This window comes from Ascaphus truei, chromosome 6 (assembly GCF_040206685.1).
Source record: "Ascaphus truei isolate aAscTru1 chromosome 6, aAscTru1.hap1, whole genome shotgun sequence".
Lineage (NCBI taxonomy): Eukaryota > Metazoa > Chordata > Amphibia > Anura > Ascaphidae > Ascaphus > Ascaphus truei.
In genome coordinates this window covers 135,336,885-135,352,554 of record NC_134488.1, presented here as the reverse complement: position 1 = coordinate 135,352,554, position 15,670 = coordinate 135,336,885, and the positions used below count along the sequence as shown (strand labels likewise).

Genomic DNA, 15,670 nt, shown 5'->3' with positions numbered 1-15,670 from the left:
ACATATATACAAATGCACATATATACACACACACACATACACACACACACACACACACACACACACACACACACACACACACACACACACACACACACACACACACACACACACACACACACACACACACACACACACACATATACAAATACAGTTCTGTGAAAAATAAAGTACACCCTCTTTAAATTCTATAGTTTTAAATATCAGGACATAATGACAATCATCTGTTCCTTAGCCGGTCTTAAAATTAGGTAAATACAACCTCAGATGAACAACAACACATGGCATATTACACTGTGTCATGATTTATTTAACAAAAATAAAGCCAAAATGGAGAAGCCATGTGTGAAAAACTAAGTACACCGTACACACACATACACACACACATATACACACACATACACACACACACACACACACACACACACACATTTCCCCTACACCTTTCCCAACACATTTCCCCCTATTGTCCCTGTTTTGCAGCTCAGAAGCTAGCTGCAGATGAATGAATGAAAAATGTGCTAACTGTATTTGCGACTCAAGGGGGAGCTTCTAGCGCTGAACCAAGCGCTAAGTGAATAAGTTTGCCTGCAAGTAAGTGGCTGCTTTGTAGATGGGTATCACTTTCTAAACCGCAGATGTCTGAACCGCAAAGTCAATTGAATAAGTGGTCTGTGGTCTACAGTAGCTGACGTGCATACGGTCACGGTGGACACAACTTTGTCAACACTTTTTATATTTCTGTGTACTCGATTGAACAGAACAAGGAGCAAAATAAATTGCGATTTATTTCCTTAATAGATAAACACACGACAACTTCAGAATACACTTAAAACAACACTTACTGGGATGGGGAAACAATATAAATTGTCCTTTGCGAGAAAGCACAAGAAATGCAGTCTCTGTTAAAAGTCCACTTTACATGCCCATATGTTATGGAGGAATGAGCTGAGGGATTTTTCATCTCCGTACTTCAAAGGGCACCCTGCTGAAATAGTGCCCCGGTGTATAGAGAAGTCCAGAGTTGAAAAGCCTCAGAGACCCTAGGTGTTACGGTGGCCGGATTATTACCAAGTACCAGATACCGGTGTGAAGTATGGGCACTTCACACTTGGTAGCCAAACCCCAGACTTACTGTCGCCAGGTAAGAGGTTGGGCCCGGGATGCTTAACAGCTCAGCTGTGAGGTTAGCGCATGCTCTTAGCAGACCAGGAAGAAACTTCTGCACGTTCTAGGAACTCCTGGCAAGTCGGGGAAAGGTGGGAAAAGTTGTTCCCACAAGAGGATTGGGTGTGTGTTAGGTATAGGACCCTTAACCCTATACAGATGCCTGCAGCCCAGCCCCAGTTAGATTCATCTAAGATTGTACCAAGAAACGTCCAAGTTCCAGCGTCAGCGGTTCCGGAGTGTGAGGGGTTAACAATATCGTAACAAAGGATTGGGCCCCTCTTCCCGAATTCGTTTGATCTAAGGATTCCCGAATGAATCCTGTAAGGACATTACGAAATTCTTCCTTTTGGCGGAGATATAGGGCTGGCAAGTTGCGCCACTAGCCCAGTATTGTCGCACGGCTCACATCACGCACCCACTTGCATGCGTGCAGGGGTGTCCAGAGACTTTGTTTCGTTCCATGGACATTTTATTTCGTTTCCCCATCCCAGTAAGTGTTTATTGAGTGTAATTGTGAAGTATTGTGTGTTTATCTTAAAAGGAAAACAATTACAATTAATTATTCCCTCCTTGTACTGCTCAGTCCAGAATCCCGGTATTAATTTATTGATGATACCTGGTCTACCGTGACAGGCTTATTTACTGGTGGCAGCGGTGGGACGCTGACTGAGCCAATTTTCACATGCTTCACGAGAGCACGAGATAGTACACCTTGCCCTTTGCCCGTACCCCTGTGCAAACATCACACCATGAGTAACCGCTCAGGACGGTTCCGATCCTGGGACTGAGCTCGGATCGTGGAGAGATGTGCAGGCTATGGACTGCTTACGGATGGTCGGTCAAAGCCGCAACTGGAGGAGGACTTGGAGAATAATGAAACCAGACTGGCTCCATTGGATGGGCCTAGCCCCTTAGCTGCCATGGCAGTGGACACCACTCAGCCCGGAGTGCAGGAGGTCGATCCAGCTCTGGCGCTGCAAGGACATGGGGAGGGAGCAAGTGATCACCGGGATAAGGTGGCTTGGCGCCAGCGGGTGCTGAGGGCCACTATGGCAACTGGACTTACCGACTCTGGACTCACAGCGCTCCTGACTGCATGGGGAGAAAAGGCTACAATAGTGGAGCGTATACAGATGCTTGCCGCAGTGCACGGAAATGCCCCCCACCCACCTTGTCAATGGGGAACAGGATATTCCCCGGGTGGACCAACAGAGCTTCAGCAAGTTTGTGGATGGAACGGACGAGTAGAACGCCTTCTTAAATGGTTTTGAGATGCAGTGCCACCGCTACAGGGTCCCACGATAGGACATAGTGCTGCGGTTGCATTCCTTGATGTCCGGTAAAGCCAAGCGAACTGTGCAGGGTATTCCACGCGTGGATGCCGATGACTATGGTCATATCAAGAGAATGTTGCTCACCCAGTACGCCCTCACCCCAGAAGCATTCCGGAGCAAGTTCCGGACTGGGGAAAGATACCCCCGGGAATTCTATGTGGATTATGGTGCCCGCTTGGCATTGCATGGGACCCAGTGGGTGGAGTGTTATGGGTTACCAAGTTCCATACCCTACTGGACTTGATGTTCCAGGAGCAACTGCTGCAGCAGCTCCCCTCAGACTTGAGGGCATGGGTCTTTGACCACAAACCAAAAACCCATGTAGATGCTGCGAGGATGGCAAATGAGTATGTAGCCAGCAGGGCTTTGATGCACCAGAAAGCGGCTCCCAAAGATGTGGCCAGCCTGGCCAAGGGAGCCAAAACCACTCCTCAGTGGACCCACAAGCCTGCAGCAGAAGGCGACTCACCCAAAGCTGCAGAGTTTAAACATGAGAGGCAGTGTTTTTCCTGCAACAAGGTCGGTCACCTCAGGCCAGACTGCCCAGAACGGGACCGGTCCAGGGGACCCCATCCGGGGCAACAATCATAAGCTGCGAGGCCGGTCACCGTGTGCGGCTGGCACACACGGAGGAGCCAAGAACAGCCGTGGAATCAACCCACAGAGGGACGTCCACGGGAGAACCTGCACTTGCCACCTCGGGACCAGCAGCGGTGATCGGAGGACATCAGGTTGTGTCAATGAGGATGCAGCCCAGTGATGTCCAGCAGAAGCATCTGCGGACGGTGACCATTGAAGACCGGCAAGCGAACGGCTAGCTGGACTCCAGTGCCACCATTATCCTTGTACGCCCTAATATGGTGCAGCCAGAGGATTTGCTTCCGGGCACTGGGATGCAAGTGACCATGCCAGATGGAGGACAACAGTCACTCCAGGTTGCTGGGTCTTTTTGGATTGGTTTGCCAGTCGTGGCATGAGGGAGGTTGGGGTATTGCCTGGGTTTGATGCTGCAGTTTTGCTCAATGACTTGGGGCATGTTACCTGTGTGTTCACATCAGAGCTGGCTCCTTTTCAGTGATTCCTAGGAGCCAGTCATCAGGTTTCACCACAGAATTAATCCCTGTCCCCGGAATTTAGGACCAACGGTTCCAGATGTCTCTGCGGAGACCAGACAGGTAAGACTACTGAGTCACAACCAGTGACTGATTTACTGTTCCCTTTACCTGTTCCTATTTCCCCTGACTTAGAAACTAAGGGTGGGTGGTTAGTGTTAGGGACAGAGTTTAGGGATACAGTGACAGCTGACCCCAGCTTAGAAGGTATGAGACTGCGGGCGTCCGGGGGGTTAGGCCACTTGCTGTGGCACCGCGGGCTCTGGAGTAGGGAGCCAGGTCAGACGTAGTTAGTCTACCAGGTTAGACGTAGTCTGGACAGGTAGGAGACTGTTAGTGGGACCCAGGGAGTGTAGGCAGCAAGGATTGTGGGAAGCCCACTCCATTCCACTAACAGGGCATCAGGGGGTCACTCAGATGAGAGCCCAGCTGTTGCAGCCTTACACCTGGTTGGAGGAATCTGGGGCAGGGGCAGAGTTTTGCCACCCCAGTGATGCCTGACAGTCAGAGGGTAAAGCTCTGTGTGCGGATGCTCCTTAACCTGTTACCAGGAATGGGGAAACAGTTTCAGGGAGTAGCTATGGGAGTGCTAGGGCTCTTTGTTAGGACAGGTTCGCCTAGAAGGGTGCTAGCGGAGTTAGGGTGCCGGGTGAATAGGCAGCCAGGAGCAGTAGCCATGGCTAGGTCAGGACAGCATAGGGTTCTGTTCCCGGACCAGCTGGGCAGGACCCATATTACAGATCCTCCTTTGCTTCCAGGTGATCTGCGTCCTCTGCATAGGAATGCCTATGGTGCATCAGCAGAGAAGAATGGCAGTGTAGAGAGGGGGGCTAGGAAGGAGTCAGCCTTCATCACCCTGAATTGCATAGGGGAGTCTTTTATGTCACCATTCCGGGTGAGAATTGACCTGGCTGCCTTCTGATGCCTGTCCCCCAGGGTACTGGAGGGAGTGCAGCATGAGGTAAGGGCATACCTGTGGCAGATAATTGCATTTACACAGACATGGGATTCGCATCCAGTAGAGGTAGCTGCCGGGCTAGCAAGGGGTGTGGAGCAGGGCTTGCTTTAAAACCCACCAACGGCTTAGCAGGGATGGTAGAGGTGTTGTATCTGGGGCACAGGGTGCGTGGAGGGCAGCTGGGCTACTGTAGAAAGGTTATCGCCCAGTGCTGTGACTGAACCCCGGACTGACTTGACCCAAAAGCGACTGTCTGTGCTGGTTGTCTGTTCTCCCGCCTGTGAAGTCGCCTTCCAGTCACTGAAGACTGCACTGGACAGTGCCCCTATCCTAGCTGCCCCAGACTACTCCAAAAAAATTTGGTGCAGACCGGTTTCTCGGACTATGGCATCGGCATTGTACTCAGCCAAGTGGGGGAGGAAGGCAGTGAACAGGGCAATGCGGATGGCCTTTCCCACCTGGAAAATCCTTGTGAACTACCAAACTCAAGAGCTGCCAGGCCAGCCCAACCACTGGACGAGGTGGTCGGGGCAGAGCCTGTGCTTTGAGTTGGGGGAGGTGTGGTGGGAGAGGGTTAACCAGGCCAATAATAAAAGTATTATGCCCGGCTGGTTACCCTCAACCCTGTTGGGACTGAAGGGGTTAAAATGTATTGTCACCATAATACCATGTTTTCCCCTACACTACCTTTATTGTCCCTGTTTTGCAGCTCAGTAGCTAGATGCAGTTAAATGAATAAATTAAAAATGTGCTAACTGTATTTGCGACACAAGGGGGAGCTGAACTAAGCGCTATGTGAATAAGTGTGCCTGCAAGTAAGTGGCTCCTTTGTAGATGGGTATCACTTTCAAAACCGCAGACGTCTGAACCGCAAAGACAATTGAATAAGTGGTCTGTGGTCTAGCTGACGTGCATACGGTCACGGTGGACACAACTTTGTCAACACTTTTTATATTTCTGGGTACTCGATTGAACAGAACAAGGAGCAAAATAAATTGCGATTTATTTCCTTAATAGATAAACTCACGACAACTTCAGAATACACTTAAAACAACACTTACTGGGATGGGGAAACAATATAAATTGTCCTTTGCGAGAAAGCACAAGAAATGCAGTCTCTGTTAAAAGTCCACTTTGGCTAGATCGCAACTTGCCGATCTAATAACTTGGACAAATCAAAGAATTTCATAGAGATTCGTTAGGATTCATTCGGGAGTCACCAGGGCTAACAAATTTCGAAGTTTGGGGTAAATCCTTAGTTGCAATGTTATTAACCCCTTGTCTTCTGGAACCGCTACCGCTGTGCTTGAACGAAATCCTGCATAAAGCGTAGTCACATTATGAATCGTATCTGGATCACACTGAGATACAATGTTGAAAGGGAGGAGCCCCCCCCAAATTTTTATGTGCTACAGAGTGTCATTCCAGGAATATATAATCTATTTATACTTCAAAACGATGACAGACATTCAGAGGTTAATGATTGAATAATGTATACAAGCTGAGTCTCCTGACTCTCCCCTAGTGTGGGAGCAGCCTGGCGATATACAGAGGGTTGACCAGAGTGGTTTTGCAACCAACTGCGGACCCCTCTCACGTATATTTCTCGCACTAAAAGTGGCTGGTCCCCTGGGGTAGCTTATGAAAGTATAATAGAGTAGTCACTTACTCATATGTTGTTAGTAGTCTGTTCGAATCGGCGTGCTCCAGGCTGCTGGCAATGTAGTAGAGAACGTCCTCCCAATGAAGAGAGTAATCAGCGGGCACTGCTAAGAAAAACGGGTAAAGGCTGGACTGTGCAAAAAAATTACTTTATTAATTCATGACAGGTACAGATTTAAAAAGGGAGAAGGAGTCCCCCCTCAGCGCTCTAACGCGTTTCGCCTATGGGGCTTTGTCAAAGATCACACTGAGGATGGTCTGAGGGTACAGTTATAGGCTTATCCAGGGTATCCTTAACATGTCCCAATCCCCGCTGTGTGAATCTTTAACCTACCAATCGCCGTTTGCCCGCAGTTTACAAAACCGGCTTTCCGGTTTGCAAAGCGCATGTGTCAGCTTGACACCTATGCAACTTAGCATACCTTGGATACACCCTTTTTCTGGCGCCCCTGAGTCCCCAAGGTGTCAATGGCCCAGGATCTGGAACTTATTAGAATTCCGGCCATGAATATAATTTGGTGTTCTGAGGCATTTCATCCCGGTCACTCCTTGCAGACTGAGGGTCGCCGGCTCAGCAGGACCCCTTTGAAGTGCCAGTAAGAAAATACCCTCAGCTCATTCACCCCTAGCACATTTACATGTCAGAGGATTTTTCCAGGGCTTACAGAAAAAACTGCCCCTGCCTGTACATTTTAAAATCACAGTTTTACACACTTTATTCAAACTTCATGTTCTGGGTGTACTATCACTGTAATTTTTATATGTATCTTCGTGTTTTATTTATTTACACTTGTACACCAAAAACCAGGGTGCTGGGTGCCTCCGTTCTCGAGTTAGCCCCCCTAATTGAAATGCTGGCTTGTGGGAGCCAAGTTCACCAAATTCTCAGGTCAATTGACACAATTCCCACGACAATTGACTTTCCGCCTTTCACGTTACGGAGCTAACAAGGCACAGATACCTTCTATCGGTGAAACCCTTCAGAACTTAACCGCAAGCCACTTATTCAATTGGCTTGTGGTTACAGGGTCAAACCGATAGAAATGGATACCCATTCTACAAACGGCTCTTTAAAATTTTGCCACGCTTCTTCAATCAGCACTGGCTTTGGCGCTCACTACTCTATCTTGTGTCTCAAAAGGATATAGCAGGCAATGCATTTACTTTCATTACAGCAGGCAGGGAATAGCCTGCAAATGGGGGTTAAAAAGGCTGGGACAGGGAAAATACAGTATTGCAGTGCAAATACTTTTACCCCCTTGGGTTGGGGTTAATCAGCCGGGTATAACACCTTTATTTAGGCCTGATTACCCCTGATCTCGTCACACCTCCCCCACTCAAACACAGGGACTGCCCTGAACTGCCAGCTCTTGAAGTCAGAATGTCCTGAGGGCTGTCCTGGTGGGAAAGGCCATCAGCATTGCCATGCTCGCTTCCTTTCTTGTGCTTTATGGTAAAGTCAAATTCCAAAAAGGCAAGACTCCAGTACAAGAGTTTAGCATTTTCCCCTGACACACTCTGCAACCAACTCAAGGGATTATGGTCTGTAATCACAGTAAACAGTCTGCCATATAGATAGGGCTGTAACATCTTTAGAGCCCATACTATGGCCAGACACTCTTTTTCAATGGTGGCATATGCCACCTCTCTGGGCAGCAGCTTGCGGCTCAGATACACCACTGGGTGTTCACTGCCCTCCTCCCCCACTTGGCTGAGTACAGCACCAATGCCATAATCCGAGGAATCAGTCTGCACCAAGAACTTTTTGGCATAGTCTGGTGCCGCAAGGATGGGGGCACTGGCCAGTGCAGTCTTTAATACCTGAAAGGAGACCTCACAGGCAGGAGACCAGACTACCAACACAGACTGTCGCTTCTGGGTCAAGTCAGTCAGGGGTTTGGCAATGGCACTATACTGGGGAACAAGCTTCCTATAGTAGCCTGCGGTGCCTAAGAAAGCCATAACTTGTTTCTTTGTTTTGGGAATGGGCCACTTCACTAGAGCTTCCACCTTAGCTGGTTCTGGCTTAAGATACCCGCCACCCACCCAGCGCCCTAGGTACAGTACCTCTGCCACCCCTACTAAGCACTTGGTGGGTTTCAATGTGAGTCCCGCTTCCCTAATCCTTGCTAGCACCGCAGCTACATCCACTAAGTGTGAGTCCCACGAGTTACTAAAGACAGGTATGCCCTTGCAAACCCTTGCATACCCTCCAGCAAGCGATTGACCAGGCATTGAAAGGTAGCCGGTGCATGTTTCATCCCAAATGGCATCACTAAGAATTCATAGAGGCCACTTGGGGTAATAAATGCAGACTTCTCCCTAGCCTCCTGGGTCAAACGGATCTGCCAGTAACCTTTACTGGGATCCATTGTCGTCAGAAAACTTGCCCCCGTGAGTTCATCTAACAACTCATCATGCAGGGCATGGGGTAGGCATCTGACAGCTGAGACCCTACCGCAACCTGCTCTATTGTACCCTCCTGCCTAACCACCCCCAGGAGATCAGGCAGAGCATTTCTCGCCGGATCCCCCTTTGGTGGGCTGCAAATGGCCAGCACTGATGCCACACTCGGTGCTATGTACTCCTTGAGCATGTTAATATGGTAAGTTTTATTTCTCCCTGTCTCAGCATCTACCTGTACAACATAGTTACACTCGTTCATCTTTCGTAGTACCGGATACGGTCCCGACCAGGCAGCCATTAATTTGTTCTCCCGAATGGGCTTGAGAACAAGCACTTGCTGACCTGGGATGAAGTCTCTGCTACGGGCATTCTGATCATACCAAGTCTTCTGCTTGGTCTGAGCAGCCCTAAAGTTGTCCTGTGCCAACCCCATGAGCATTTCTAGCCTGTCTCTGAGATCTATCACACACTGAAGCACAGAAGCATCAGTATTGGTAGTCTCCCCCTCCCACCTCTCACAGAATAGGTCCAGAGGTCCCCGTACCCTGCAACCATATAGCAGCTCAAAGGGAGAGAAGCCTGTAGATTCTTGCGGTACCGCTAAACGCTAAACAGTAGGGCACGCTAAAGCCATTGCATTAGAGGGTGTTAGGATCCTTAAGGCTTAGAATTGCTTAGTATATCTGCATCATAATCCCTCATATCTATCCAGGTACTAAAATATCATATACTCACATTTATGTACATTTATGTTTTCCAGTCTACACATTAAATACGTTTCCACTTGTTTTCAGTGCCATCAGACATAAAGGAAGAGAGAAATGGATTGATCTGTCCCGGGTGTTACATTAAAACGAATGACTACTGTCCATTTAACCAGGCTATTAAATGCATGGGAAATGAAACCTACTGCATTGAATACAAGTCAGAGCTGGTGTCAGGTAACCTCATTCCTGCCTAATATTGCCATCACAGCATTTCTATTTGATTTGATACTGACAGCGCAACGAATGTCCAGCGTAAAACGTCAGGACAATGACTGACGCTGCATTTTCACTGTTCAAGTAGAGGGATGTGTTGTGAAAGTCCGAGGCTTGATCATTACACTGTGAGATTGTCCTTCTCGAGAGTTATAGAGATTAATCGCTAGGAAATACATGTTGCCAATTTAATTTTTACAAGAGTCAAATAATATCATCCTCATCGCCCTGAGCACAGACACGCACAATCTCTCACTGTCTTCAACATTTATTGCATTTGACCAATGAAGTCCTGGAGAGGCAGACATAGGGGTGTATATAATACTGGAGGGGCAGACATAGTGGTGTAAATAATACTGAGGGGCAGACATAGGGGTGTATGTATTACTGGAGGGGCAGACATAGGGACAGACATAGGGGTATATGTGTTACTGGAGGTGCAGACAGAGGTGTATGTATTACTGGATGGGCAATGTCACGGTAGACCAGGTCTCATCAACACATATACCCAATACATACACAATACCGGGATTCTGGATTGAGCACAACAAGGAGGGTAAAATAAATTGTAATTTATTTCCTTTTAAGACAAACACATAATTCTTCACTGGATAAACACTTACTGGGATGGGGAAACGAAATAAAATGTCCACAGAACGAATGACTTGTAAACAAAGTCTCTGGGCACCCCTGCACGCATGCGAGTGGGTGCGCGAATTGAGCCGTGCGACAATCCTTGACTAGGGTGCAAGTTGCCACCCCTATATCTCCGCCAAATGGGAATCTTTTCGTTAAGTCCTTACAGGATTAGTTCGGGAATCCTTAGCTCAAATGAATTCTGGAAGAGGGGCATGATCCATTGGTTACAATCTTGTTAACCCCTCACACTCCAGAACCGCTGACGCTGTAACTTAGACGAATCTTAGATGAATCTCGGGTGAATCTCTCCAGGACTGGGCTGCATGCATTTTTATAGGGTTAAGGGTCCTATCTCTAACCTACACAGCCAATCCTCCCGTGGGAACAACTTTTCCCACCTATCCCAGACTTGCCAGTAGCTCACAAAAAGGTCAGAAGTTGCTTCCTGTTCTGCTAAGAGCATGCGCTAACTTGACACCTAAGCTGCTTAGGATACCGGGCCCAACCTCTCACCTGGCGACAGTAATTCTGGGGTTTGGCTACCAAGTGTTAATAGCCCATACTTCGCACCAGTATCTGGTACTTTGTAATTATCCGGCCACCCTAACACTTAGGGTCTCTGAAGCTTTTCAACTCCAGACTTCGCTAAATTGTGGTGTGAAAAAGTAATAGAAACCTTAGTTATATTTCATAACATGTGTAGATCGTATGGTCAATAAAACTCCTGGGTTATATTTGCTAAAGTTTCCTGTTGTCAAACAGCAGGGCAAAATCTGTGACAGAATTGCCACAGTAAGGGGTAGAGGGAAATGTTTGAGGTGGATAAATACTGTATGGTGCAGTGTGCTTGCTCTAATTTTTCACGATGTTGAAGCCAGGACTGACCTAGGGAGTGAAGGTGATGATGGTCCCCTGGACTAGTCTGATTTTGGAAGCGAGGAGGAGGAGAGAAGAGGAGGAGAGGAGGAGGGGGGAGGCAGGGGAGGAGGAGAGAGAGGAAAGGAGCAGAGCTGCTGTGTGCTGCTCACTGCAGATTCCTCCCTAGATGTGATTTTGCTCAGTGATGTCCCCTCCTATGCCGGTGCCTACACACTGCACCACTATTTACACACCTCTTTCCCAACAACTTCTACACGCCTCAATAAAAAGCACCCCCAGATATTCATTCTCTCTCTCACCTTTCAATAAAAAGAACCCCCATAATCCTCTTCTCTCTTTCTCTCACCCCTCAATAAAAAGCACCCCAGAAATCCTCTATTCACACCCTGTCCCTAAGTACTCCTCCTTGCTGCTTGGGATCTCTTTCCTAATCCTGCACCCAGCCATATACACACCTGCTCTCTCCCATGCCTCCATGCCACCTCTTCCCACCCGCGCCTCCCTGCCACCTCTTCCCACCCATGCCTCCATGCCACCTCTTCCCACCCGTGCCTCCCTGCCATCTCTTCCCACCCGCGCCTCCCTGCCACCTCTTCACTCCCGCGCCTACCTGCCACCTCTTCCCACCCTGCCACCTCTTCCCACCCGCGCCTACCTGCCACCTCTTCCCACCCTGCCATCTCTTCCCACCCGCGCCTCCCTGCCACCTCTTCACTCCCGTGCCTCCCTGCCACCTCTTCCAGCCCGCGCCTCCCTGCCACCTCCTCCCACCCGCGCCTCCTTGCCACCTCTTCCCACCTGCGCCTCCCTGCCACCTCTTCCCACCTGCGCCTCCCTGCCACCTCTTCACTCCCGCGCCTTCCTGCCACCTCTTCCCACCTGCGCCTCCCTGCCACCTCTTCCCACCCGCGCTTCCCTGCCACCTCTTCACTCCCGCGCCTCCCTGCCACCTCTTCACTCCCGTGCCTCCCTGCCACCTCTTTCCACCCGCGCCTCCCTGCCACCTCTTCCCACCCGCGCCTCCATGCCACCTCTTCCCACCCGCGCCTCCCTGCCACCTCTTCCCCCCCGCGCCTCCCTGCCGCCTCTTCCCACCCGCACCTCCCTGCCACCTCTTCCCACCCGCGCCTCCCTGCCACCTCTTCCCACCCGCGCCTCCCTGCTACCTCTTCCCACCCGCGCCTCCCTGCCACCTCTTCCCACCCGCGCCTCCCTGCCACCTCTTCCCACCCGCGCCTCCCTGCCACCTCTTCCCACCCGCGCCTCCCTGCCACCTCTTCCCACCTGCGCCACCCTGCTACCTCTTCCCACCCGTGCCTCCCTGCCACCTCTTCCCACCCGCGCCTCCCTGCCACCTCTTCCCTCCCGCGCCTCCCTGCCACTTCTTCCCACCCGCGCCTCCCTGCCACCTCTTCCCTCCCGTGCCTCCCTGCCACCTCTTCCCACCCGCGCCTCCCTGCCACCTCTTCCCACCCGCACCTCCCTGCCACCTCTTCCCTCCCGCGCCTCCCTGTCACCTCTTCCCACCCGCGCCTCCCTGCCACCTCTTCCCTCCCGCGCCTCCCTGCCACCTCTTCCCACCCGCGCCTCCCTGCCACCTCTTCCCACCCGCGCCTCCCTGCCACCTCTTCCCACCCGCGCCTCCCTGCCACCTCTTCCCTCCCGCGCCTCCCTGCCACTTCTTCCCACCCACGCCTCCCTGCCACCTCTTCCCTCCCGCGCCTCCCTGCCACCTCTTCCCACCCGCGCCTCCCTGCCACCTCTTCCCTCCCGCGCCTCCCTGCCACCTCTTCCCACCCGCGCCTCCCTGCCACCTCTTTCCCTGCTAATGGCATTAACCTATCTAATTTAATACCGATCAACCTTAAAACTCACATCACAAATGCAGCATCCCAACAGCCCGGACTCATGTCTATTGTCCCACACTCAGTCACTCCTACCAACCAGTGCGGCCAAGCACTGCCATCTACTGCCCTTATTCCCTCACCCGCTGTCTCTGCAACTCTCCCAACAAACTACTTCGATTGTAAGATCGCCGGGGCAGCGATTTGCTTTCCTATTGTCTGACTGTCTGCGCTTATAGTATTATTATAATTCCCCGCGCCTGAAGTGTATTGTCTTTGTAAAGCGCTGAGTACGCTGTCGGCACTTTATAAATAAAGACTACATACAGTACATACAGGTCTCTTCTTTCCTTTTTAATTACAGAGAACCATAAAAGCAGCGAGTTACTGAAAGGCTGCACCACTCCCAAAATCTGTGATGGTAGCAACAGCATCATTCTCAGATATGAATTGAACACTGCGAGAGAGACGCTCCAATGTACCAAGCCCAGCGGCAGTGGGAGCAGCGGGAGCGGCGGGAGCGGCGGGAGCGGTCTCCCTCTAAGCATGTTCCTTATATTCTCTTTATTAATCTCACCCTTGGTATAGTTTTCTGAGCAGCATTTCATGTTTATCCAAGTCTTAGACAGGAATTTATTTCCCATGACTGTGTGTTTATTTACATTCTCACCGGTCACTGTGTGCCCCCCCAGTAGTACTCCTTCCCCGTGGTGTAGCATTTATCCGCAGGGGACAGCTAGCCGACGGGCGTTTCGCCGCGATGATAAGTCTCTAACCTTAACCCCTTACCCCAGAACCCACAATACCTTACCCTAACCCGTTAACCATTTACCCTAAAATACCTAACCTTTTACCCTAAAATCTCTAACCTTAACCCCTAACCCGTTAACCCTTTACCCTAACCGTAACCCATTACGAAAAGAACCCTCAATACTTTACCCTAACCTTAAACCCTAACCCCTTACCCTAACCTTAATTCCTTTACCCAAATAACCCTCAATATCTTACCCTAACCTGTTAACCCCTTACCCTAACCTTAACCCCTTACCCGTTAACCCCTTACCCTAACCTTAACCCCTTAGCCATTAAACCCTTACCCTAACCTTAACTCTTTACCCTAATCCGTTAACCCCTTATCCTAACCATAACCCCCTAACCCGTTAACCCCTTACCCTAACCTTAATCCCTTACCCGTTAACCCCTTACCCTAACCTTAACCCCTTACCCATTAAACCCTTACCCTAACCTTAACTCTTTACCCTAATCCGTTAACCCCTTATCCTAACCATAACCCCCTAACCCGTTAACCCCTTACCCTAACCTTAATCCCTTACCCGTTAACCCCTTACCCTAACCTTAACCCCTTACCCATTAAACCCTTACCCTAACCTTAACTCTTTACCCTAATCCGTTAACCCCTTATCCTAACCATAACCCCTTACCCGTTAACCCCTTACCCTAACCTTAATCCCTTACACTAATCTGTTAACCCCCTTACCCTATAATCCATTATCCATTAACCCCTTACCCTAACCTTAATCCTTTACCCTAACCGTTAACTCTTTTCCCTAACCTTTACCCCTAACCTGTTAACCCTTACCATAAAATCACTAACCTTAATCCCTTACCCAAAAAACCCTCAATATTTTACCCTAACCTAAAATCCCTAAACTCAAACCCTTACCCTAACCCATTAACCCCTTACACTAAAATCCCTAACCTCAAACCCTTACCCTAACCCATTAACCCCTTACACTAAAATCCCTAACCTTAAACCCTTACCTTAAACCGTTAACCCCTTAACCTAAAACCCCTAAAGTTAACCACAAATACGAACACTAATCCCTATTACCACTCACCTTTGCTGTGAAACAGGCGGCGGCGAGCTGTATCCTGCGGCTGATCGGCGTCGGCTGCGTGTTGGCGGCTGATTGGCTGCGGTGAGATGGCCGCACCGAAAGGTCCCATTCCAGTCTTCCTGGTGTAGGACTAGAGTTATCCTACACTGGGCACTGAGCTGGTTAAAATATTGAGTTTAAGGCAGGGGTGGGCAACTCCAGTCCTCAAGGGCCACCAACAGGTCAGGTTTTCAGGATATCCCTACTTCAGCATAGGTGTCTCAGTCTTTGACTGAGCCACCTGTACTGAAGCAGGGATATCCTGAAAACCTGACCTGTTGGTGGCCCTTGAGGACTGGAGTTTGCCTCCCCTGGTTTAAGTTATACATTCCTGCCACAACTTCCTATTTATTCTGTTACACTAAATGTTTCTATTCATCACTTTAACAACCTTTCCTCACGTACCTGATTTCTTTTGTAGCGTCAGACTATTTCCGGGGAGAGAAAGATCCAACATCTTCTAAATAAATTATATGCAAAGTGATCTGTCTGTTTCTGTTAACTCTTTATAGCTTATGAACTAATGATGGATAAAGCTCAACCCTGTTATAGCGCGATCCGCTACAACATGGATCCGCTTATAACGCAGTCTGAGCGCGGCTCCTGTTTTTAAAAAGCTAAACTGCATTTTTTTAAATACAAATATTCAGTGCTTTATTGTTGACGGACACACACACGGTGACACACACACAGTGAAACACACACCACCACCCCTAATGCAAGACTATGGAAGATGGACGTTGTTCTGACACTAACAGAGATTGAAACAAATAAGCTTTGCAGCATTA

The 15,670-nt window shown here is 49.6% G+C and overlaps 1 long non-coding RNA gene across 1 annotated transcript in view; it reads left to right on the top strand.

The window, feature by feature from the left end:
- Positions 1–14,944, top strand: part of LOC142496613 (uncharacterized) — a 23,743-nt gene extending 8,799 nt beyond the window's left edge. Inside the window, exons 2-3 of the long non-coding RNA XR_012802069.1 lie at positions 9,437–9,583; positions 13,349–14,944. This is a non-coding gene — a long non-coding RNA (uncharacterized LOC142496613). The remainder of the gene's footprint in view (positions 1–9,436; positions 9,584–13,348) is intronic.
- Positions 14,945–15,670: the final 726 nt, after the last annotated feature.